Source organism: Halichoerus grypus, chromosome 10, assembly GCF_964656455.1.
Source record: "Halichoerus grypus chromosome 10, mHalGry1.hap1.1, whole genome shotgun sequence".
NCBI lineage: Eukaryota > Metazoa > Chordata > Mammalia > Carnivora > Phocidae > Halichoerus > Halichoerus grypus.
The window spans coordinates 998,643-1,024,521 of record NC_135721.1 but is presented as its reverse complement, the minus strand read 5'-3'; the positions used below and the strand labels follow the sequence as shown (position 1 = coordinate 1,024,521).

At 54.6% G+C, this 25,879-nt stretch overlaps 1 protein-coding gene and 2 long non-coding RNA genes across 6 annotated transcripts in view; all 3 read left to right on the top strand.

Annotated features, from left to right (window-relative positions):
• Positions 1 to 25,879, top strand: part of PXDN (peroxidasin) — a 78,702-nt gene that overhangs the window by 6,631 nt on the left and 46,192 nt on the right. The window lies entirely within an intron of this gene.
• On the top strand, positions 8,667 to 13,959 carry LOC144379184 (uncharacterized). The gene is made up of 2 exons (XR_013441557.1): positions 8,667 to 9,825; positions 12,524 to 13,959. It is a non-coding gene; the product is annotated as an uncharacterized LOC144379184 (long non-coding RNA).
• On the top strand, positions 18,623 to 20,053 carry LOC118528935 (uncharacterized). The gene is made up of 2 exons (XR_013441556.1): positions 18,623 to 19,077; positions 19,452 to 20,053. It is a non-coding gene; the product is annotated as an uncharacterized LOC118528935 (long non-coding RNA).

Here is a 25,879-nt window from a genome sequence, read left to right as displayed (position 1 = left end):
GACGAGCTCCGAGAGGGACCTGCCCTTGGAGAGCCGTGAGTGTGGCGTTCGCCATCGGGGAGTGGGTTCTGTGTGTGGTTCGGGTGTTCGGAGAGCCGGCTTCCTCCGTGTTTTCATCCAGTCAAGGGAATACATGGAAAAGGAATGCTCCTCAGTCCCTGCAGCTCTGACTCCTGAAGGCCGCCCGGCTCTGACTTCAGCTCGGCGGCAGGCCCCGTGCGGGTCATGCTTCACTGGCTTCCTTCTCTGCCCGGCCCTGTGACTCAGTTTCCTTCCGTCGAGATGCCTGGCAGCTGTGGGCTTCCCTCGGATGGCCTGGGTGCAACTCGGTGTCCAGGCACAAGCTCTGGGAGTTGTTCCGGAGCCCGAAGGTGTCTGCTCCGCCCGAGACACAAGCGTTCCTCCCAAGGGAGTGTTGGGCAGACCCGAGAGCTAGCTGTCGTCTGCACCGAGTGAGGCTTCAACATTACAAGTGTCCGCAGAAAGAGGGAGAAAATTCCAGTCAGCACAACTGATCCCGTCAGTTTGAAAACCAGGTAGAAGTCTGGCCTGCGCTGGGCTGCTGCCCACTGGCCCACCAGTAGGAGTTTTCTCTTACGGGAGATGCTGGGCTCTCTCCCCGGCGTCCACGGCAGGAAGAAACTGGAACAGATACCCATGGGGCGGCCCAGCTGTGCCCTCAGAGCCCAGGGCTGTGGGGGGAGGGGCTGGTCCAGTGCGCTCCCAGTGTCCACCCGGTAAGGTGTCCTGAGGCTGCCGTCCAGCCCTGGTGCACTCAGCCCTTAATCGTGACAGTTTCCAGATGTGTCTGGGACACGCAGGAAAATACCAGGCAATGCAGTTTACTTAAAAATACATTTTGTGGTGAATTCCATGTAAAAGCAGTGGAACTGCCCTGAATCTGAGGCTTGCACAGCCCCCGGGGGGGAGGCTGCCTGTACCACTGCTCCCCGGTGCGGCCGCCCCCCCAGCAGGTGGCTCCCCGCGTGCGGGCTCCCCGCGTGCGGGCTCCGCAGCCGGCCCCGGGCGTCAGTGGGGGCTTTACTGGTGTGGACGATAATCTCACCGATAATCAGCTTAAAATCTTCTAAATCGATCATTCCAATGGTTTCTATTTTGTCTTGAAGTTAATCTTGAGAAACAGAAGTTGCAGTTTCTCCTCCCCAGCCCCCGGGCTTCTCTCCAGATGTCTCATGTCCACCAGTAGCCTCCTGGATAAATCCTGAGACCCTGGCTGGCATACATCACTCATCTCTTGATTCCTTTCTTTACTCTGGAAACTGTTACTTCTCCTATTTCTCGACATGCGGGGGGTACAGAGCTTCACCCGCAGACCTCCAGTGGAGAAAGAGTGATCAGACCTCCTCCGTGTGTCCCAGGCACTCTGTCCCTCTGTAGGATTTTCTTGGGCCCCTTTTTTTCAGTGGTTTGTTCCAGATCTGGTTGCCCAGTGGATCCGAAGCCCCCTGAAGATGGGGATCAGGCCGTCTTCCAGACTGGAAGCCCGGCGGCCCTGGGTGGGTGGAGGAGGTTTGGGGAGCTGTGCTCCACCCTTTGGCGGGAACAGGCTCTGGCCTCAGGAGCCTGGGAGCTCAGGTTCACCGGGATCATCCCTGCTTTTGTTCTGTGGTCAGGTCTGAAGCGGAAGCTTAACGGGAGATTAGTCCCTTTTTTGACCTTTGTCCCGGTGAATTTTCACTTAAGAAGAAAAGCCTTATTGAGGCACAATTAACATTTTAAAAGGTGCAGCTATTCCAAGTGGTAGGTTTTGACCTGGTCCATTCCTGTGAAGCCCGCACCACAATCAGGGTAAGGAAACTCCCTTGCCCCCCCCCCCCCCCCCCCCCGAGCTCCCCGCCCCCACCCTGCCCCTTTGGCCTCATTGCCAGTTACTGGGTCTGCCTTCGGGGGAATGCTGGTCTTTGTTCTCTTCCTGGAATGTCTTTGTCTGGTTTGGGCACATCAAGGTCAGTCTTGCCTCCTAGGATGAGTTCAGGAACATTTCTTCCTTTTCCATGTTTGGGGGGAGTGTGAGTAAAACTGGTTTTAGTTCTTTCTTCAGTGTCTGGCAGAGCTTCCTGGGGAAGCCTCCAGGCTCGGGGCTTGTGGTGTCTTCGCAGGAAGGTTTTCAACTACAACACGGATCCTTCAGTGAGTCTAGGCTGCTCAGGCAGTCTTCCTCCTGAGTGAGCTTTGGTAGACTGTGTCTCCCACAGAGCTTGTCCACGTCACTTGAGTTATTGGATTTGTCATCCCCTTACTGAAGGAGGAATCTCGAGGGATGCCGCTTCTCTTGCTCCTGGTGAGAGAAAGGGGCGTCTTCTATTTCCTGACCAGTCCGCCGGGAGCTTTTTCAGTTCTACTGATCCTTGCAAAAACCTAACTTTTGGATTCATTGGTTTTTCTCTTCTGTTTTTTGTTTTATTAGTTTCTGCTGTGACCTTTGTTATTTCCTTTCTTCCACTCTGGACTCCACTTGCCCTTGTTGTGTGCCTGCTCGCGCGTCAGTTCAGCGCCCAGCTGAGCACTCCGTGCTCCGAGGATTCTTCTCGGCTCTTACCTCAGGCACACGGTCCTGCGAGTCCGCTGCCTCGGTCTCCCCAGAGGCACCGCATCGTCCCCGCTCCTAGGCAGTGACCTGGGGGGCTCGCATGGTCTCCTGGATCCTGTCCTTTGTTGACTGATCTCTGCTGTCCTCACAACACTGTTTGGTGTATTTGGGGAGCTTTTTGGTCGCTTCAGGCAGGAGAGCACGTCCAGCCCCTGTTAGTCCATCTTGTTCCAAAGTGAGTCCCCACTCGTTTTTGTTTCTAGTTAAAAAAACAAAACAAACCTTTAAATTCTAATGCAACAATGTGTATTGAAAAGTGAAAATTAGAAGGAAATAACCTCTGGGTTCCCATGCCCAAGTCTAGACTTAAAGAAACTTAGAAACTGTTCCACCCTGCAGTTTCCCTTCTGCCTTTGGAACGCCGATCCATCCGTCAGTCAGGGAGGTTAAGCTCAGCTGCTGTAAGGAACACTCACCACATGTAGGGGGATTGAAACAATGTGAGTTTTTACTCCACTCACCCCGACCGCAGTGTGGATGCTCCTGGCTGGTTGGCTGCCCCTGGGGGTTCCGCTCTGAGCTGGGGGCCGCACACCCTGGCCTTGGGATCGCTGCCCCTCCTGGGATAGAAAATGGCACGCCCCTTCATGGACGTTTTATCCAGGAGTGCCTTCCAACTACAAAGGCAGAGCTGCGCAGGTGTGGGAAGCCAAGATATTCAGTCTCTTCCAGAAGATGTTTGCTGTGACCGTGACTCAGGGACCCAGGCTCTGGCCTTCCTGTCGCTCTGTGCCCTTACACCCTGGTCCTCCATGCTGTCCCAGCAGGGGGAGAGGGGGAGAGGGGGAGAGAACCCGGGGAAGGCCTCGCATGGTGGGTGCTGCCCCTTGTCCCAACCTGGGGAGTGCCGTTTAGCCTGTGCCCAGGAAGGACCCGTGCACTTCGGGCGTCTCCTGGGTTTCTGCCACGCTGTGCTGTACTTGGTCCCCCGTGATGACCGTGTTCCTCATCACGCCCGTCGTCCCGTGCCCTCCGCCGCGGGCGCCGCCGTTCACGCGCACCGGGCAGCTCTGAGCTCTCGCCCCGTTTCTCACCGAGCTCTGCTGGATGCCGGGCTGCTGCTGGCCACGGTTCTCTGTGCCCCGTGACTTGCCGGGGCTTCACCCCCGCCCCCCGCCTCGCTTCCCTCTGGCTCTGGGCTGCAGCCGGTGCACCGCGGGTAGATCAGGTGCACACCTTGCCCCCTCTTCTTCTAACAGAAGAATTTTATTACTTGGGGTTAAAGAGCTTACTTATCCCGCACAGAGAGTTGCCCAGTGCGATTATCTCTGGTGGGTCAGAGCAGTCCAGTGGCAGTGACTCGGACATCAGAGCCACGTCTCTTGTAAGCCAGTTGCTGAGCTAAAGGCTTCTCCGAAGGATGACAGACGGGGGCTTGCGTCAGTCCTGGGTAAGCGCAGAGATGATGCGCCAAGGGCTGAGGGGCAGGAGGAGAAAAACCAAGAGGAAGCCTTAGTCCTCAGGTCGGGTCGTGAGCTTCTGTTGTGTTTCTGAGGTTCGTACCCGGATATAAACCGTGCTGCTCTCGTAGCCCGCGTGCCAGGGACGAACGCTGCCCCTGCCCGCAGGACCTGGCTCGCTCCTGCTTACTTCCTGCGATTCTGTCGTGTGTTTGAACTTGTAAGATCTTTGGACGTTTGCCGCACGGCCTTCGGTCTTAGGTGCCCTCAGTTACTCATCACGTCCCCCCTCCTGGGCACGGGGTCGGCTAGATGGAGGGTGTGCAGCGGGCCCTTCCTGCTTGAAGGAAGGTGAGCCACGTTCGCGCCGGGAGACACAGCGGAGGGAGCCGTGAGACCCGCCTTCTTGCCCACTGACTGCACCGTCCAGTTACTGTTCTTGCAGCATTTTAGAAGTATTTTATGCAAGTTGTACGTGTTCCTGACAGAAAAAGGTGAAAATACAGAGGAACACAACACAACAAATTACTCGCATTCTTACTAGAGGAAACTGGTAACAGATTGGGCTTGCCGTCAGATGCACACGTACCCAGTCACGTGTGTGTGGATGTGCACGGGAATATGCGTATGTCTGTGTGTCTTTGGGATGTGTCTCCACATCCCTGTCTCCGTATTTACCCTGTCTATCCGCATTAGTCCATCCATATCTTCTGTCTGTCATCTATGTACCTATCTGTGTCATCTATTTTCATCCATCCATCCATGTTTCCATCTGTCCATCTGTCCATCTATCTACCCATCTATCTATGTACCTATCTATATCATCCATCTACTTACCCATCTATTATCTATTTATGTATCCATCTATTAATCCATCTGTCCATCCATTTATCCATCTATCCATCCATCTATCCATCTATCTATTATCTATCCATCCATCAATCTGTCTACCCATCCCTCTATCATCTACAAAAATTGGGACACAATTTATGTCCTCTGTAGTGCACATTGCATGTTTTAACTCCTGTGACACATTGTGGCCTTGTGTCTATGCAATAATTAAAGGTCTGCACCATCATTGTTAACGGCCATGTAGTATTTATTTGCTTAAAATCACCAATTTTATTGAACTACATTTTTATGGGTTATTTCTTTGTTTCCATGTTTCTGCTACTTTATTTTTTTTATTTTTATTTTTTTAGATTTTATTTATTTGACAGAGAGAAAGAGAGCACAAGTAGGCAGAGCGGCAGGTAGAGGGAGAGGGAGAAGCAGGCTCTCTGCTGAGAGACCCATCCCAGGACCCTGGGATCATGACCTGAGCCGAAGGCAGACGCTCAACCAACTGAGTCACCCAGGCGCCCTCTGCTACTTTAAGCAATACCTCCCAAATGTCATTGTGTATATACTTTGGCTACTTTAGGGCACATTTCTATAATCTACAAAGTCTTGGTCTGCACCAAGGACTTTGGTCAGCACGTTGTGGGTTTTTCCTGGTCTGTTATTTTCCTGGACCCTGTTTTCAAAGTCTCTGAAGACTTTGTTCTCAGTTTGTCCTGAAAACCAAACCGATCATCCGATTTGTGTCCATCACTGGGCTTTTGTGGACCGGATCTGTTTTATTTTGGATCCTGACAGGTTCTGTTTGTGGCCTGGTGTTTCTGGTTAGGTCTCTGCCCATGGTTGGCTTTCTCGGGAATGACAGTCGAATTGTCACCCTGAGAACCTGCCCTGGGAGGAGCTCCAAGATCCTGCAGCTCAACACCTGGCCTTCTGCTACCAGAGGTGATACTTATGGTTGATCCTAGTTGGCGGTGGTTATGTTTATAAAGTCATTGCAGATGCTGGATTAGTGAACACTGACCTGTTAGTCCAGGGGACATTCAGGGCTAGGTTCCTGGGAGCCCCTTGTCAGAACACTTTGATCAACCGATCAGTAGATGACCTTATTTTGTAAGTGTTTCTGTTTAAGGACACCTTACTTAATGCAGACTTCTGCTTGATTAACCATGAGCTCTAGCCTGAGTAAAGCTCATCTCATGCTCCTGTTTTCTCCGGAGACACATGAGGGCGTCTCGAACTCAGGGGCGCTAGACGCCAGCACCATGCTTGGGGACAATTTTAAGCTGCAAAGTCACCAAAAGAAAGCACAAAAATGCAGACAACTTAGCACTCAGTGGCCGGTGAGAAGGACCGTGTGTACAGCCTGAGCAGGAAGAACCAGGCAGAGGGTCACCTTGTTCCCACCCTGCGGGGAACGTGAGCGTCGGGCAAGTCAGGCTCTCCACCGCTCCCCGCTTGTCCTTGAGTGACCGCCAGACTCCGTGAGTATTGATTTTAGGGTCACAAATAGATGTTAGGGAGTGGGAAAATTCCTAATATGGAATCCCCAAATCATGAGGATTGAGTGTGTTCTCTGGTATTCTGGGTAGAGACGCCGACATCTGAGGGACGAGGGAGTGGCCCCCCAGGGTAGACACCGCAGCCCCACTCATTCCTGGGAGACCTTCTCAGTCTGGGCCATGGTTTCTGGGAGGTGCTAGGAATAAGGCAGGTCCCTGCAGAACACGGAAAACTGGACCACGTGAGTGACTTCAAAGTCATGGCGTTTAGTTAGTTATTATCTAGAAATGTCCTAAGGAACCCACCGTGGGGGGCACTCGAAATGAACCAGGCTGCCGCCCGGTTTCCACCATGTCATGGTCGGAAGGCAGGGTGACGATTGCATGGAGACCAGGGTGTGAGACGCTGGGGGCTGACCTTGGGCGTGGCAGTGAGGAAGGATGAGTCTCTAACTGAGGGCTGAGGACAAGCCTGTGGGAGCCTATGCCAGGCTAGGGGTGTGCCCAGCCCGCAGCTGAGATCCCGGCGCCATGCTTCCAGGGTGAGCTCATTCACCCCCTGAAGCCTCGGTTTCCCCATCTGTGGGGGCATTCCGAGGAATAAGGAAGGGCATGCATGTGAATCTGCTAACACAGCGTTTGCTGTGGAAACGTGTTTTTTCACGACTTGAGTGTCCTAAATTTAGCTGTGGGGCTGCACCAGCGGAGTCCGAGGGACGGAGCGCCCCTGTGCTAGGCCCGGGAGGGAGGGACCTGGGACGCTGGTGATGGGCCTGCGTTCCTCCTGCCACTGTTCTGTTGCATTGTGCATGTACTTTGATTGAGGCAGATACTTCTGATTCAGACAGGAAATACCACAAAGCATAATTTTCATTGCATGTTAGAATGCAGTTTTCTCTAACACACCAAACCCAAACGTTTAAAAAGCATGAAGTTTACCCCATGTGGACAGCACCTGCAAGGATCCGGGAAGGCCTCAGTGATTGCCCGTGCCCGTCCTGCCCAGCCCTGTGACGTGCCACACTCAGACAGTCTAACGCTAATTCCTGGCTGAGGACTAAGGACAATAACAACAGAATTCAGAGTTACCCTAAGAAAATAGAAGGTTGACATCAGTACATGTTGCTTTTGCCACGATCGGAGCTCTGGGGTCATTATCTTCTCCTTGTGGGGAGAATAAAACTTTTACGGCCCTTGAGCAGGAAGAGTCCTTCCCTCAGAGGTGTTGTGCAAAGAAGCCTGACTTTGCCGACACATGAGAGTGTGTGTCACCAGGGGACAAGGCTGCCGCTCATGTGAAGTCCTTGTTCAGCTCATGCCTCACTTCCTTCACAGCTTCCGCCAGGGAAGGAGAAGCTAGATTAGGCTCGTCGCTTCCTGGAGTGAAACAATATTTCTGAGATTCTACAACCAGCTGAGCAGCACTTTAACTTTCAAAAATAGCAATCAAAGTGGATACAGTTAGTCATCATTGTTATTTATTCAGACATGTGGGATGTTTGTGTTGGCATGGCAACAGGTGGCTAAATATTAATCTTGAGCATTTGTTTTCCTGTGGATTTTTTGTTGTGTAATTTTCTTATGTCAGTGTGTGTCACCCCATCCATCCAGTCATCCATCCACCCATCCATCCACCCATCCGTCCATCCGTCTGCCCACCTGTCCATCCATCCATCCACCCACCCATCCATCAGTCTGCTCACTTGTCCATCCACCCATCCACCCATCCACCCACCCATCCATCCATCCATCCATCCATCCACCCATCCATCCATCCACCCATCCATCCATCCACCCATCCATCCATCTGCTTACTTGTCCATCCACCCATCCATCAGTCTGCTCACTTGTCCATCCATCCATCCATCAGTCTGCTCACTTGTCCATCCATCCATCCATCCATCCATCCACCCATCCATCCATCCACCCACCCATCCACCCATCCACCCACCCATCCATCCATCCCTCCATCCTTCCATCCACCCACCCAGACTCATCCATCTATCAGTCCACCCACACACTCACCTACCCCTCCATCCCTCTGCCCTCCTGTTCATCCCTCCCTCCCTCCTTATGGCATCCCCATTAGTGTCAAGCACTGGTGCTGAGACATGCATGCCCTGCTGCGGGGGGCTCCCTGTATGGGGGGCAAGCTACCAGGCACACCCAGCAGTGCCCACCGTGTGTGATGGTCACGTGCCTCTGTCCTGACACAGCCCAGTCCCTGCTCCTTCCTTCCCTGTCCTGGGTCAGGAGTGGGATTGGAAGCCTAGCTAGAGGGACACAGGAAAGGAAATGATTGTGGAAATAACTTTCTGTAGATCCAAGCCTCTTTTCTCCTAAGCTCAGAAAGCATCAGCTTTGAAACTCCTCTTCCTTGGGTGCCTGGGTGGTGAAGTCGGTGAAGCACCCGATTCTTAGTTTCGGTTCACATCATTATCTCAGGGTCATGGGATCGAGCCCCAGTTGGGGGCCGCACTCAGGGTGGAGTCTGCTTGAGCTTCGCTCTCCCTCTCTCTCCCTTTCTGATAAATAAATGAATAAATAAAAATAAAAACAAAAAATTAAAATCCCAGTTCCTCATCCTTTTCTTTAGCCATGGAGAAGCCTTCTAATTCCTCTGAGCTTTCTTGGTGCTCTGTGTGTTGCAACAGCTTTCTTGACTGGTTCCTGAGAGAATGACGTCCAGCAGAAAATTATGTGAGTGGTTGTTTGTCAGCTTCTTCAAGGCTCCTACGCAGCATCTGGAGGCTGGAAAGGACCCAGCTCAGTACACAGTGGGCGCTGCGTTAGGGCTTCACATGTTCTCACTAGGGAAGGACTCCCAGGCCACAAGGACTCTGAAAATCAGGACAGAGAAAGAAGACTGCCCCACCGCTGAGCTGCAGGTCTAGCAGGCAGGCTGATCACGTGGAATAACCTTGATTAGAAGGAACAAGTCCGCGGAGCAGACTTCCAGGAGGGGCTTCCTTGGCTACGGTTTATTTCCCTTCTCTTTGCAAGAAGCCTGTTTGTGTCCCCTAACCTCAGAAGCCTTTCCTGAAATTCACCCCAAACCCATCTGTTGTGAGCGCCTTTCGTAGCTGATGATCCCATGCTTCCTTTGTCCTGGGATATATTTTGATTGATGAGACTACCTTATTTAGCACTCTAAAATGTTTTCCTGTCCAGTAATTAGTTGAGTTGTATTTCCTGTTTTCCTAAAACTTCCTTCTGTGTGTAGGAAGCCCCTTTGGTGAGATGTTCTCAGAGCCTCTTGGGTGGACAGTAACTATTTGCTATCCATATTTATTGATTCCATTTTACAATCCGTTTCTTTAGTGCAGGTTATTAAAACACAGCCTGATGTGAGACTTAGAAAAGCAGCAAGCAAAAATGGATCTGCTTTGGTACAGCCTGAAATCGGTTACTTCTTGGGTTTGGTTTGTGCTGACAGAATGTGACTCTCTGCTTACCAGTCTGCGAAGATTGGGTGAGTGCCCAGTGGGATAACATGATTTATCCATTTATTTTGCTGAACTCAGAGAGCAAGCTCTGTCTCTCCCTCTGTGCAGGAACGATCGCAATTAACCCGTTCAGCTGTTTAAATTATAATATCTGTTGCAATAAGTAGGCTACATCAATGCCTGGGTGTCTCTGATGGTTAATTTTGTGGGTCAGCTTGGCTGGGCCACAGTACCCATATATTTGGTGGAACATTATTCTAGACTTTACTAAGTCAGTAGCCTTTGAGGAAAGCAGATTATCCTCCACGGTGTGGGTGGACCTCATCCAAGCAGTTGAAGGGCTTAGGAGAAAAGTCTGGGTGCCCTGAGCAGAAAGGAATTCTGCCGGCAGAAGGCCTTGGGACTCAGACAGCACCTCTTTCCTGGGTTTCCAGGCTGCAGGCCCATCCTGCAGATTCTGGACTTGCCAACCTTCCATAATTAATGTCTCCTTAAAATAAATACCCCTTTCCTGTAAATGTATGTGCACACACATGCACACACACACACACACACACACACACGCCCTGTTGGGTCTCTTTCTCCGGACAAGCCGGACCCATGCAGTGTCTTTGTTGAGCGTCCCGTGACCCTGGTTGTCCCGGCCACAGCTGGGTGGATCTGGCGGGCATCTGACCAAGGACAGTCCGTCCATGTGCTGGCCAGTTGCTGATGGTCAGGCCTAGCCTTGACCAAGAACAGACGGCTCTCTGGGGACCTGGAGCTAGAAAACATTAGGGAATAAACAGCTAGCTGTGGGTGCCGACACCGGCAGTCTGTGGCTGTAGGGAGGGTTCAGAGCGGCCCTAAAGGCCGTGTTGTAGGCCCAGGGCCCCGAGGACGCAGAGAGAGGTGGCCGGAGCTGCCCGCGCCCCCGCGCATGCCCCCGCGCCCGCACCCCATGCGCCAGAGAAGAGCCCGTGTCTGCGGAAGCCTCTTCTGCACAGGATTGCACATCCTTAAAAGGGTTTTTATTACTTGAGCCCAAAATAGTAGGAAAAACTTGATTACTTTGTTTTAAAACATTTTTTAAAACTCCCATTTTTTAGTTATGTATTATCATGTAAGCAAGACCATTTAAGAAGACTTTTAAAGCACGTTAAGGACAAAACAGAAAAACACTTGTAATTTTGCTGCCCATGCACTTGGGCGTAGAAGCTTTGCCTTCTCCTCCTACGCGTCTGTGTTTCTGTATTATCAGTTTGCTTATTTTCCGCGAGGAGATCATCCACGCCGCTCGTCCCTACACCCGCACGGTCGGTTCCATTTCTCCGCCCTTGCTCTCCTGTGTGCTGAGATCAGAGTGGTGACCGAGGATGTCTCGGCGTCACGCGCTGGTCCCCGTTTGGCTCTCCCCTGCTCACCCTCGAGGTGGTCATTTTCTGTGCTGTGGTCATTGCCACGACCCACTGAGCACCTGCCAGTAGCCCCGATTTCCAGGGATGGAACTAGCCATCGTTGTTGGGGTTGGGGGAGGGCCCCTCCGGCTGGCCGGTCAGGGTACAGCCAGGGTCCTGGGCGGGCTGCCTGCATTCAGGACACCATGCACAGTGCTCCACGGGGGTACACGTGCTTGAGCGTGTGCATCGGGGTGGGAGCGTGGTCTCGTCTGGCCGGCCCCGGCTGTCAAGGGTGTGGGTGAGAACGCGTGCCAGGGACTCGTCTGGGTGTGCGGTCTGATGAGGGAACCCTGACTGGGCACAGAACCTGCCCGAATGGACCCCTTCTGTGGGGTTCTTGCCACACGGGGGCCGTGGGGTCCAGAATGCTGGGCCCTTCCTGCCCGGAGGCCCCTTGGCACCCTGTTGTCCCCACCTCCTCCAGAGTCCCCTTTGCCCTTTCCACTCTGGTGGGCACCTTTCCAGCGTTGGCAGGCGTCCACCCTGGTTAGGTGCCATCTGGTGGCCTGCCTGCTCCCCTCCCCTCCCCAGTTCCGCCTCTCACTTCCCGCAGGCTGTCGGAATTATGGACAAAGGGACAGTGACTCAGAGGGAGCAGGCCCAGGGCCGCCCGGTGAGGTCAGGGGGAAGGTCAGTATAGGAGGTCAGTGGGATTTGTTAGTATGTGAGTGGTTGTTGGTTGTGGGGTAGGTTAGTATAGAGCAGTGGAGTGGATGAGTAGAGTACATTAACGTGGGAGATTGGTGGAACAGATTATCCTAGAAGAGCAGGTCAGTAACAGTGGATTGGTGGATTACGTGGGTGATTGGAATAGCGGGTTAACGTGGTGTGTTAGTGCCGTGGATGAGTGTGGGGAGTGGTTTGTGGAGCACAGACCAGTACTGCACATCGGTGGACTAGACCACGGGTTCCAGGAACCCAGATCCGCTCTTGCAGAAGCTCGTTCCAAGCCCAGGGCCGCGCTGCGCGGCAGCGGATGCTGGAGAACGTGCGGGGGGCCAGCTGCTGTGTCACAGCTGGGCTTTGTGTCCGGGGGCGCGCTGGGCCCCAGGGCTCTGCTCCTGTCGGTGGGGCCTCGCTTCATGGGTTCTGGTGTGTCCACGCCCCGGAGAGATCATCACAGTCAACACCGCCCCCCGTCCCTGCCCCTTTGCCCCCCCACCGCTTGGCTCTGAGAGACATGGGCTGGTTTCTGTTGCTCAAAGGAGGGGGCAGCTCCCGAGACCCGACTTACATTCAGCTGATCGCGGTCTTTTCTCCCGTCTTTCCCCCTTCTGTGGAGCAGTTCTGTCTGATTTTAGGTGTTCATGGCGAGGGTTTCCATGTGCCCACGATGTGCTGTTCTCACGCCGAGTTACACGAAACATGTCCTCTCGCACGCTCGGGCGATCTGGTGTTCCCTCCGACCCACTCCGAGCGAGCAGAAAGCGTGTCCTGCTTGCTCTGTGTGCCTGCAGTGGAGACAGTCCCTGGGTTTAGACTTCTTACCTGCGCAAAAGTCAGCAGCCCGCGATCCCGCCTCCTCGCTCTGCAGTGCCTGGTTTCCCAGATCGAGGGGGTCCTGCTTATCTCCTCAGTCAGTTGTATTTGAAGAGAGTCCGGAGTCTCCCGGCCGGGACAGCTGCTCTGGCGACAGAGCCGTGGGAGGGTCTGCCCGCCCTCCGGAGCTCGGCTGCGTCCCGGCTGCGTCCCGGCTGCGTCCGAGCATTGCCGCCCTGGACGGCTGCTTTCCCGACACAAACAAGAACAGAGCAGAGACGGAACCAACCCATGTACCTAAAGGTTTTTACCAAGTTTGGTTTTATTTGAAGGAAAAGAACGTGAACTGTGTTAGGGTCGAGAACAGTTGTTCACCACAGCGCTGTTTAATTCAGCACATACTCCTTGGGTGGCCATTGGTTGTTGGCCGGGCCCTGGCCCTGACCCCCGGTGCCGCAGGGGGTCCGCAGGTGGGCTGATAGCGGGGTGGGTGTGTCCGGTGACCGCTGTGCGAAGGGTTCGGACACAGGAATTCCTTCTCTTCCGGGCAGTTTGACAGGTGCTTAGGGACGGGGGTTGTGGTTGTTAGTTGATCCAGACTTTCAATGATGGGTCGATTTTGATGCGTCGAGTGTGGGAGAGCCTCCCACCAGCTGCGGGAGCTCTGTGAGCAAGTCCGAGACCTTGGGGAGCATGGGGTACGTCTGGGGACGTGGCCGGCTGCTGCGTGCTGAGGGGGGGGAGTGGCGGGACCCCGAGTGCGTGCAGCCTGGAGACCGGAGGCTCTGCGGTGGGAGAGGGAGTTTCTTCTGCAGGACGTCCTCTGATTTTCATCCTGAGCATCTACAAGAAGCTAGTGGATGAGCACGTGAACAAACAAACCGTACTGATCTTGCTGCACATTGAGCTGGTATTCTAGTTTTTTTTTTTTTAATGAAAGAGAACTATATTACTTTTAACGAAATATTTTTTCATTTTTTTAGTTTTATTTTTTGTTTTATCCATATATACTTTAGTATGTATTTTTTTTTTTAAGATTTTATGTATTTATTTGAGAGAGAGAGAGCGCGAGCGGGGAGGAGAGGGAGAAGCAGACCCCCCACTGAGCAGGGAGCCCGACGCGGGGCTCGATCCCAGGACCCTGAGATCATGACCTGAGCCGAAGGCAGACGCTTCACCGACTGAGCCACCCAGGTGCCCCTAGTATGTATGTCTAAAAGATAAAAACACCTTCAAAAATAACTGATCAATCTGCTCTTCTGTGCGTCTCGTACTTCATTTCTTACAAAGCTAACAGATGTGTGTCCTGCCGGGTTTCCGTGCTCTAGACGTTGGCGACGTCTTCTGTGCGCGACATGAGTCTAACCGTGTCGTCCGCAGCTGGTTGCTGGGGTGTGAGAATCCGTCCTTACTTCTCCGGCAGGTGGGCTTGTCGGTGACGGGTCACGCCCGGTCGCACGTGGCTCGTGGTTGCTCTTCTCTTGTGATGTTTGGATTGATGGATCTCTGGTTTCCCGAGACGTCGGCCAGACTCAGTCCCCGAGACTGCCCCCAGCAGACACTCTGCCGTCACTGCCGGTCACCACCTGACCTGATTTCCGGTTCTGTGTCGCCTTCTGCCTAGGACTCTGCTGTAAACGGGAACTCCCCCGCGCCCGCAGGTGGTGGGTCTGGTTCTGAGCTGCTCTCGCACCAGGTGGACGAAGCGTCTGTGCTGGTCATTCTTCCCTGTGGGAACTTAAGCGCCGGGGGCGTCGTGCTGAAGTGTGTGTGTGTGTGTGAGCACGTGCGTGTGTGTCCGTGTGTGTGCGGGCTCCATTGTTCCGGTAACACGGTCACCAGCCGGGAAAAGCTGCTGAGCCCCGTCGGATGCGACGGCCCTGGGCTGAAAGCATCCGCGCTGGTCCACAGGCTCCCGGCAGAGAACAAAGAGGCCTTGACCAGCGGCCGACGCTGTGGAATCCGCGCCCGGCCGACTTTCCACGGCCCGCTGGGGATTAGCTGTCCTTGATGGAGGACGGGGATTCCCGGCGTGCACCCTCTTCTGTCCCGCACTCGCCCCAACTGTGGGGTCGCCCACGTGGCCACGCTTTCTGGGGCTCGGACTGGCTTTAGCATCTGTATTAAAATCACGTCAGTCTTTCCCTCGAAGCAGGCGTCTTAACCAAGTTAAAGTCGGGAAATGGCGAGCACTACTCTGACGCTTTCCAGATGGCACCCCAGGAAGGAAGGGGTCTCGGCCCTGTGGGCCGCGTGCGGGGGCCAGGCCCCTGTAGGCCAGTCAGCTCTCTGTAATCTAGGGCAGCACCATGCAGGGTGGACTGGAGGTGGCCTGTCTCTTTCAAGGGTGGCCCCTCAGAGCACGCAGCAGGCCCACCCCTCACTCCAGCGGGTGACCCAGGCCCCCCTCTGATCTCTCCTACCAGTCGGCTTCCTGTTCTGCTCACCTCATTTCCTGCTGTTCTCACGGGAGCGGCAGGTGACATCATTGCTTTATTCTGCAGAGGAGACCGAGGATCAGAGAGGTCAAGACATTTGTTCAGGAGCGCACAGCCCGTGAAATGCGGAGGAAGGATTTGAACTCAGGCCTCTGGTGTTTCCTCTGGGCAACAGTCAGCCTCCCTGCTGCCAAACTAGAAAATGACACACCTACTCAGAGCAGTGGCCTGGAGAAAACGTGTGTGTGCACACACACACGTGCACACGTTATTTTTGTTTGTCATGGAGGAGTCCCAGGATGCAGGGTGGAGGCGGATCGCAGGGAGGCGGCGGATCGCAGGGAGGCAGGCCCTTTGCGGGCCCGTCCCACCCACTGTGGGGGCACCCAGGTCAGAGGCCGGCGCCCAGGCGTCTGTCTCCACAGGGTCCCAGTGCCCTGGGACCCTGGGTGCGTGGTCCATTTCCCGCTGTTTTCACCGCAACCTGCTTGGCTTCCCCAGGCCGGAGCGGGAGCCAGGCCCAGCCCCAGAGCTGGTGGACGCATCATCGAGCCCTGTGATGTCACGCTCCGAGGCGCTTTTCCCCTGAGAGGAGACACTCACTTCTCCGCACCCGCGTCCTGTTTTCAAAACAGGAAGACCGCACATACACGTTCTCAGGAAAAGGGGGAGCTCCCGCCTCCCGCGGCCTGGGACTGTGTTGGCATGATCCTGCTGGGATCGTGCCCCATTTATTTGCTGTTTTCTTGGCTGTTTCTAATTAGAACCATGTCCGCCTGCTCTGTTTTCCCTGACACACTTAGTTGGAGAGAATGGATTTCATGCTCGCCCATGCGGGTTTCTGTGCCTCCTTGTTTGCTTAGAAGATGAGAGTGGGGCCTCTTTCCCTCTAATTACACGCTGTCCTCGGTTTAACCCCCGCGTGCTGGGCTTTCTGGACAGAGAAAATGGCCTTGGGAAAAGCCTGTGGTACACAACTCTGGCTTTTTTTTTCTTTTTGGGTCTGGAAAGTAGGAAAAATACTGATTTCGTTTTTTAAATACCCATGGAAGAGGTTTGGGATTTTTTTCCCCGGAGAAAACAAACACATGAACTAGATTTATTTTGTTCATTTGTAGGGCAGAGAGAAGGCTTGGCGCGAATCGGTTGCCTTTGCGTGTGGCCTGAAAAAGGACACCTCCTGAAACATAAAGCCTGGGAATAAGTCAGTAGGACGTGGCGGGAAGGACACGGTGCAGGCCCGAGTGGGGCCTCCCTCCCTGCACCCAGGGGCAGACCCCGGGCCGAGGGCCGGAACAAGCCCTTGCCTGCTTTCATCTGGCCTGTGAGCTCTGCATTTTACACTTTTACACGGTCGAGAGTAGTATTTCCTGAAGTCACAGTTGAGTTGCAAACTGGTGCGTAGCCGCTGTGGCAGGGCCCAGAAGCTTCCACAGGGACGGCGCAGGTGTGAGGCCCACGGTCTTCCTGCTGGGCTGCTGGGGAGTGGCTGCCTGTGCCCTCCGGGAGGGCGGACGGTCTGGGAGGTGCCGCTCACAGGGGCCCCGCTCCGCTTGGAAGGTTCAGTCTTTCTCTCAGACACAGGAGCTGCCGGCACGGGTCGTGGGTCCCTGAGGGCCTGCGCGGTGAGCGGTCCTGCCGGGGCCTTCCCTGGGGGCCTTCCCTGGGGCTCCTGGGATGGCGGTCACTGGATGGCCAGCAAAGGTGACAGGTGGGTCCACGATACATGAGGCGCGGAGGGCGGTGCAAGGCGGTCAGAGGCGTCCCTGCAAACATTCACACCGTCCTCGATGCCGACCCCTGGGGCCAGGGAGGTTGTAACTGGTGCTGCAGACACTCTTGGGAACTTTCCTGCCTGAGGGCTGTTTGCAGAACCTCCAACTCCAGAATTGCTGTGGGTCCTCAGGAACCCCTTCGCTCTCCTGCGGGACGCCTTGCCAACAGCCCGAGCTCAGGTCTGCCTTCCCGCCTGCCGAGACACCCCCACCTCCTTCTCTTTTTAAGCCACAGGAAAGTGTGGGGGCTTAGGCTCAGGACACAGCCAGCCTGCTCCACAGCGTTTTGACCAGGAGACGTCCCCGCACGTCGGGGCGGATGTCGGGAAGCGGCAGTGTGGGCCGTCCGTCTGTCCGTCAGGACTGGGCTCTGTCCCGAGCCTTTGCCCGCTCAGGCCCCCAGCTTGTCCCCTCCACGGGTATCTGCACACTTGTAGGGAAAGTCAGAAGTCTTCCCTGCCACGCTCCTTCCTTCCAGTCACGTTCTCGTTGGGTTGGGTTCTGCCTGTTTCCTGTGGGCAGCAGGTCTGTGCGTAGCTGGGGTCCCTGTGCTTCAGGCTGTGACGACCCCCGTTAGGAGGCGGGGACCGGCCTTGGAGTCCTTCCTTCTCCCTGCTGTCCGTCCCTCCGGGTCCCCTGCGTTGTGTCATTCAGGGGGCTCCTCACGTTCTGACTTGATCCTGGACAGGGCGTCTTCTGTGCTTTACTAGCGTGCCCGTAAGAATTTAAACCCCGTGAAACAAGGTTTATGGTGTTATGATTATTTAAATATCACGCATTACAAAGCCGAGCAATAGAGTGTCGCCTTTTCTGGGAAGGCGATGAGGTCACCAAATCCCAGAGAATTCTAATATTTAGGTATCACTGCTGCCTTTATACATTTACTAATAAAGGAAAACCTTCCAATACCTAAAACCAAAACAGAAATTTCTGTGTATGTTTTTCCTTCGAATGGGTCAATACCTGGATTGATTTCTAAACGTCAGTTTTCTTTTAAAGTTTTCTGTCCCATGCTTTGAACTATTCTCACTTGTTTTTGTTTTCAAGTGTATGTTGGAGAAAAAAATGTTTTTGCCTTCCTCTCTTTTCTTTGTTATATACATTACTTCATATTTTTGCCAACCAGACTCGGAAGGCGTTGATCAGAAGGCTTCCCAGCAGCTGGTCAGTTTGGGCATCGCGCCTTCTGGGGGTCCCTGAAGCTGGTGGAGCAGTCCCCCGGGCTGGCTCTGCCCGTGCCGCCCCCTTCCGCAGGCCCTGGGCTCGGGGAGACCGTGACAAGTCGATGCCCCTATTCCCGGCCTCTCTGAGTGGGGGGCCGCTCGTGGGGGCCGCTGGAGCAGCAGGGACGGCTCCTCAGCCTGGAGGCACCCCCCCCCCCCCCCCGCCGGGCAGGGCCCTTCCAGATCCTTCCTGTGACTGTCCTGTTCCACCTCCTTGATGGAGCCTCCCCCACCCCGTGCACACCTGGGAGCCAGGACAGGCCTTCGGTTGCCTGGCGCCGAAATCCAGAGGCGGGTCGGGCGAAGGACAGACGCGTGCCCGACCGAAGTGCCGCCCCCGTGAGCCGCCTCTGTGTGGATGGCCTTCTCTGGGGATGAGCAGCAGTGGAGTGCGCACGCCGGTCCCCGGGACACCGAGCACGCAGGCCTTCGGGGCTGCCTGGCCTTGGCGCCCTGTCAGGTTAGCCGCTTCTCCTCCGGGGTCGTGGGAGAGGTCAGGTCGCGTGGAGCACAGAGCCTCCGTGTCTGCCTCTCGGCATGTCTCTGGGACGGCCCACGGGGCAGAGGTGGGCCCTCGCTTCCGTTTCGTGCCCGAGAAGCGGCCCCCGTGTTCGCCGGTTCCCGTGCGTGTCACCCGAAGAAGGGGTGCTCAGGGTGCCCCTGCGCTGGGTGCCGGCGTGCAGGCCCCTTTGTTGCTGGTCAGCAGCAGGGTGAAAGGTGCCTGCCCGGTACCCGGACTTGTCAGAATGTTCTTTACTGTGTTTTGCAATCACCCGTCAGCAGCAGAGGGGGAAGGAAAGGAAGCCCCGTGGACTGGTCCTTTACCGAGGGTGGCCGGAGCCCCACTGGCCTCAAGCATCCGGCGCTGACCCCGCGAGCGTGCGCTCATCTACTACGTGGTGGGCCACGGCCAGCTCGAGCCGGGTGAGGAGGATCGAACCCGCTTAGCCGGGGCTTGTGGGGCTCTGGCGGCCCCCTCGGTTATCATCAACAGTGTGGCTCAGAGGGGTGCCCTGGGCTCTCGTGGGCAAACGGGGCGTCCAGCCACCCTGGCATTCGGAAGGATGGACGTGCGTTAGTACCGCCCGCCCTGCCGTGTCCACGGGCTCTCTGCATGTGGAGGCGTCACGTCCAGGACCCCGGGCCGCGGCCGAGTTGCGGCCGGTCCTGCCTGTCGGGTGCAGGCTCCCTGGTTGTCCCTTGTCCAGAAACACCTGCTCGTACGCGTTTTCATCACCCTGCACTCGTTTTCCCTTTGCTGACCTGCAGTTTTTTTTTTTTTTTTTTTTTAATTTTAGTAACTTGGATAAAGAAAGCAGTGCATGCTTGTTACACACGCGGACAGCGCGGGCCTCACGGGCTTAACGAATCCTTGAATGCAAATCAGGGTCAGAAAGACCTCTGGAGGCAGGAAGGAAGAGCCAAGATAAACAGGATGAAATCTGTGTCCCTGCGGGCTTTGAATCATGCTTTAGCATCGTGCGGCGGCCCCCGGTGAGGGACGGGACAGCCACGCGGAATCCATCACCGAGCCTCCTCTCGGGATGTTGTTTACTTACAGTTACGGGGCTGATATTTAGGAGGATCTGTGTGTGGATTTTGCCTTTGTCTTGTATCAGTAAAAGCCTCATTTCTCCCGGCCAGTTGGTGAAGGAATTTTCTGGGCTAAGGAATCTTGTGCTGGATTAGATCTTGGCTTTGCTTGGTTGTCAGGGTGCTGGGAGCCTTCTCCTGCCTCTGCTCCTTAATCTTGTTCTTCCTCTGCCCTTGTCTTCCCCTTCTCCCTGAGTCCTTAAGCTCCCTTATCGCTTGTGTTTGGTGTACTTTTATGCTGCCTCTAATTATTTGTGAAAGAAGATAAAGATGGGAACAAATAAAAGTGTGTATAAGTGTTCCATGATTTCTAGCCATGACTCCTGTTTTTTTGGGTCTACTCAGTAAATATTGAGTTAAATTGTATTTTTTTAAGATTTTATTAATTTATTTGAGAATGAGAGAGAGAGAACACGGGGAGGGCGGGGGGAGGGAGAGGGAGAGGGAGAGAGAGAGAATCCCAAATGGACGTGGAGCAGAGTGCGGAGCCTGACACGGGGCTCAGTCTCAGGACCCCAAGATCACAAGCTGACCCAAAACCAAGAGTTGGACGCTCACCCGACCGCGCCACGCAGGCGCCCTTAAATTATATTTTAAAAAGTGAGCTGCACACGTCCAGGTTTTAGGGGGAGACATGAACAAAAAGCCCCTCAGTGAAGCACAAACCAGAAGTCCCCGGACGGTCGCTTTGTTCTGTTCTCCGAGAGGGCAGAGTTCATGCCCAGGGTGATGCCGAGATCTGGTTCTGTCCCGGCAGGGGACACGAGAGTCCTGGTCAGAGACAGACGACCTCACTGCTTGCACTCGGCAAGCAGCGTGCTCTTCCCGTTCTTGTAGGTCCCTGAGCCCCTTGAGTCCCTCGGGGGTAATGTGGGGACCCTGCCCATGGAGGACAGGCACGCTGAGCCTGGGAATGGCCTTCAGGGCAAGTGGTGGGCAGGCTGCCCTTCAACTGGACAGGACGTCGCCTCATCCTTCAAGGCTGCCAGCTGCACACACTGCCCCAGGAGTGGCCCGGGGAGAGGGGTCCGGGCCACGTGTTCTCAGCACAGCCGCGGAAACGATGGGCTTGGGTGGAGTGCTCTCCGTGCCGGTCAGCCTGTTCCGGGAGGGCAGTGGGTTGTGGGAGCTGTGCTTGGAGACGGGCGCCCCACGTCAGCCGGGGAGGTGTGACAGGTGTGCGCTGTGCACGCTTCGTCAGCTGAAGAAAAGCGTGCAGACCGATGTGTGCTCTGGCCTCTGGCTCAGGTCGCGTCTGGGGCGGGCACTGTCTCCCGTGGTCCGCCCTCCCCCCCAGGACCTCCGCCCGCCCGTAGCCCCACTGAGCTGCAGGCTCCTGCTGTCATTGCCCACAGCACCGGCCGCTTGCCCTCCTGTGCGCTGACCCCCACCCCTGTCTGCTTAGGGGCAGACTTCCATCTGATTGTGCGCTCGTTCTACTCAAAACCTCCCTCCAGCTCCATTCCAGGAGAAGTCGGAGCCCCGTCCCGGCCTCCTTGACCCCAGCCAGAGGCAGGACAGTGTCGTGTGGGGAGCACAGTCGGGGCCCGAGTCTCTGCGGGGTAACGAGCTGGGCCATACGGCAGCAAGCCTTTGTGGAAGTGACCAGCCCTTAGCAGGTGCGCCGCCCATGTCAGCTATTATTAAACGTGCCTGTCCTCTCTCCCAGCAGTGCTGCTCACAGGAATCTGTTCCAGAAACACCCTCGCAAAAATCCAAAACGGTACCTACAGAAAGCTGGTCACTGCATGCTATTTATAACTGCACAGACTGGAGGGAAGTGCGTGAGCCTTTGGGGAGCCCAGCAGTGAGCGCACACGGGGCCCCTGGGGAGCTGTGAAAGGAATGAGCTCAGAACTTAGGAAAGCAAATGACAGGAGCAGGTGCACGGGAGGTGACTGTTCTTGCAGGCAAGGAAGGGACCAGAACAAGCCGCGGTGAGGGGAGGGCCCGCAGTGGAGTGGGCTGAGGGAATGCGGTCTGTCAGGGCACCCTCCTCAAAGCCAGCTAGTGACAGGTGCTTTCAGGACGGCGGGGCCCCAAAGGGCCCACACTGCACCTGGGACTGCTTGTCTGCAAGCCTGGTTCCCCCCTGAGCTGTTTGCTGCCTGGGGGTGGTCGGGATTTTAAATCTGTTTCAGCACACTTGTTAAGAATTTCATTAATAAAGTGCCTTTTGGAGTTCTCCTTTGTAGTTATACAAATGAACAGATGGTCTTGGCTTTGCCCAGAGTAGTCACTGCCATGGACACCGAGCCTGGGGCCAGTTCTTCATTTTCTGTACGTCGGGGTGCAGTTTACTGACCATGCTCAGTGCACCCTATAATCACAGAAGTGCAGGAAGACACATGAAATGCTGTGTGCTCCTAACAGTGCTGTTTGGCCTGGTCTTGGAGGCCAGGTCGTTTCCCGAGCAAACGAGATGTCCTCGCAGGACAGGGGCCTGCTTGTGCCAAGGGTTTCTGCAGGAGGGACGAGGGCAGGCGCGTGGGCCCGGCCATGGGAAGGGGTCTTGCTTTGAGCAGCAGGGTTTTCTTGGTGGTGGGAGCAGGGGCAGTAGTGGGCAGGTCCCAGAGTGACGTCAGATTGTCAGATGGGGCCAGGCCTCCCACAGTCCTGCTGAGTGTCGTGTGGGGGTGGGAACGAGGGGTGAATGGTGGGAAACACTGGTGGAAAACAGTGGGCCTGGCAGTGCACCGGAGGCAGGAAGTGAAGGAGACTCGGGGTAAGCTTCTGGCTCACCTGTCCAGGTGGCTGAATGTGCCAACAAGCCTGCTGGAATTCAAGAAGAAAACGGGGTTTGTGAGGGAAGAGAATGTGCTTCGGCTGAAGACCGTGAAGTCCAAGGTGCATCCTGTGAGAGGCCCGTCGTTGCCTGTTCCCAGCAAGGCTAGCCTCTTCTCACCCAGGCGTTGACAGAGTAGAATGTGAGCTGCTCTTATATTTTTAAGGTAAAATGCTAGATTTCAGAAAGCAATACTGTGTCGGGTTGATTAAGAATGTGCAGCACAATCTGAGCACGTGCAGGTGGGCCTGGCTAAGCTGCGGTGCCCGGTGGGTTAGGAGTATCCCATGCGCGTTCAACAGGGTATTTGCAATTTACGCCAGTTTACAGGACGTCACCCTGTTGCCCATCAAGCAGGAGCTGTACCAGTCTCCTGAATTACACGTTTACACGGGAGGTAAGAATATTATTCCAGGGGCGCCTGGGTGGCTCAGTCGGTTGAGCGGCTGCCTTCGGCTCAGGTCGTGACCCCCCGGGGTCCTGGGATCGAGCCCCGCATCGGGCTCCCTGCTCAGCGGAGAGCCTGCTTCTCCCTCTCCCTCTGCCTGCCTCTCTGCCTACTTGTGCTCTCTCTCTCTCTCTGTCAAATAAATAAATAAAATCTTTAAAAAAAAAAAAAAGAATATTATTCCAAGGTCCACATCTCTAATTCCACCACCCATAAGCATCTGCAAGGTTAGATTCAAGTTTAGGAATTGTGACATTCCGTTTAAGAGTGGGATTATTTTCATACAGGAGGGTAATGTTTTTTCATTTTTGTGCTTAGAAACTGTGGAATGTGCTAGTGTGAAAACCAGGCCTCTCGTTCCGTCAGACTTCCCACACCACGGAGCAGCTCAGTTCCCTTTTTTGTACTGCAGACGTCACAGGCCCGTGATGGTAAGGGGGAGCGCGCTCGTCGTGCGTCTGCACTGCGTTCGGTGGGCCCAGGAGGCGCTGGGGTCCCCGTGTGGGCACCAGGGACGCCGAGTGCAGCCCAAGCTCAGCAGGGCTTTACCGTGTCTTCAGAGATTGCCTGGACGGGTCGGCACCCTGGGGGTTTTCAGCTCGCCTGTGTGGACAGTGAGCGCGGTCCTCAGGTAGGGACGGGGGCTTGTAGCAGGCTTGGTCCTGCTGCAATCCCTCCGAGGCGAGCCGGCCCCTCCCGACAGCACTGTCCCCACTCTGCGTTAGGAGCCCCGGCTCCGCACACACGCCCCTGCCCCTCCGGCCTCCCTGTTCCCCCGGCCTCCCTGTTCCCCCAGCGCGCCCCCTGCAATGGCCCACAGGCTGGAGGACTTCCCTGGCCCCGCCCCGCCCCTCGCTCTGCGGGCAGCTCTGTGCCCTTTGCCAGCACTCACACCTTTCTACTTGCACTCTGGACTTCGCCGCGCTCCAGACCCGCGTGTCCACTTGTGCGTCTAGTCGGCATCTCGGGCTTCTGTGCCTGGAACTGAGCTCTTGACGTCCCCTGGCCTTTAACCCTCCGATCGCAGGGGGCTCGGATACTCACAGAGTCACCTGAGCTGCCGTCCATGCCGGGCTTATGTGGCCCACCGACAGTCCTGGCGATTCTTCCTCCCGCACCTGGAGCCCCGCTCCGGGTCTGTCCCCGTGGCTAGTCCAGTGCCGGCTGAAGCTCTCCGGCGTTTTCCTCCGCAGTGATGGACTCGCGGTTGCTGCTCAATTACCATTTGCTGAATGAAGAGGTGAATGACGCTATTAAGTCCTAATTATTGGCGGTAAAGAGTTACGTGTGCCTTACGAGTCTGTGCATCCGAGGACGTTTTGATAAATACTAACAGTAAATCAATGGATTTGCGTGTGACTTCCTCCTATGCCAACACAGCACTCTCTTTACCACGAAAAACACACATTTTAGGTGTTCCTTCAGTGTCTGAAAGGCATACATTAGTATCAGAAATGTAAGTCACTTTATTCCAGCCAAATATCAATGAGAAACCATAAGGCTGGGTTTAGGGTGTTGTTTTCCAAGCTACAACAGTCATGAATCTCTAGTTCTTTAACATTTTTGGTAGGGGTTCAAGAGGGTGGCATGATGAGAGGGTCTGTGTCCCCAGTGGTTGGAGAAATTGGGGCTGGTGTCTGGATTCATGCCCTCAGAAGGCCCGCTGTATTTGTCATGACCCTAATTTTTAAAGTCTCCTTGTGAAGCGGACACTTCCAGAAGCTTCAGGTCTGAGTCGTAGACGCACCCGCTGTGCCCAGCACACTCATCACAGCCCCCCAGGATCTGCATCGGTCACTGTGTGGGCTCCGTAGGGACCACTCCTGCTCCAGTTAGTTAGCGAGCAGCATGGAAATGAGGCTAGTTCTGAAGTTAGCGTCCAGATGATGTTTAACGCTGTGGTCTTTGTGTGATCAGAATTCTCACCTAACATAAAAGTGCCCCAATACTTTAAAAAAAACCCAGACGAAATAAAGAGAAGGTAGTAACAGAAGTGCGCAGAGAATAATGACAGTTCACTTCTAAAACGTGCGATTTGTGAGAAATAGTTAGCAGCAGCATGTTGGTTGGATGTGGCCCCGAAGCACAAAGCCGGCTGGAGGAGCGGCGAAATGCAAGAGTTCTCATGGTCAAGGGGCACCTGGGGGGCTCAGCTGGTTGAACATCCGACTCTTCTGATTTCTGCTCAGGTCATGATATCAGGGTCATGAGATCGAGCCCCATGTCCAGCTCTGCGTTCAGTGGGGAGTCTGCTTGAGATTCTCTCTCCCCCTCAGCCCCTCTCCCCTGCTCATGCGTGTGCGCACGCTCTCTGTCAGATAAATTAAAAAAAAAAGTTCTCATGATCATATCATAGAAGTAGCTGTTGTCAAGTTTCGATGTTTTGATAGGGTTAAATTGAATTGAAATACTTTTGGTTCTCAAACAGGACATACTGTGTCATTTTGAATTTGTTGATAAATCATTTTTAATTTTTCCTATTTCTATTTTACTTTTTCTATTTAAAGGTAAATTAAAATGTGTGTCACTTTAGTGAATGGGAAAAAAGTATTTTAAAAATCACCAAAGATTATGGCAAGGTGGACTTTATGATAGAAACTTAAATGATTCCCTTTTATTTTCTCTTACAACTTTTTTGTGATTTAGCTAAATATTGCTGAGTGGTTTGGAAATGTTGCTGAGAAGGGGTCCCAGAGCTCAAGCTGGGGAGGAGACAAGAGAGACACTGGGTCTCTGTGGCCTCTTCCGGCTCTGATCAGTGGCCGTTCTGCGGTCTGCCATGAATTATGATAACGACGCTGACTAGGAACCAGAACTTAGATGCTGCATCCCAGACCCTCCAGGTGCTCAGTTTCTTGTTTTTGCTTTTTTCTGGTAGGTTTTTGGTTCCCTCAGTAGTT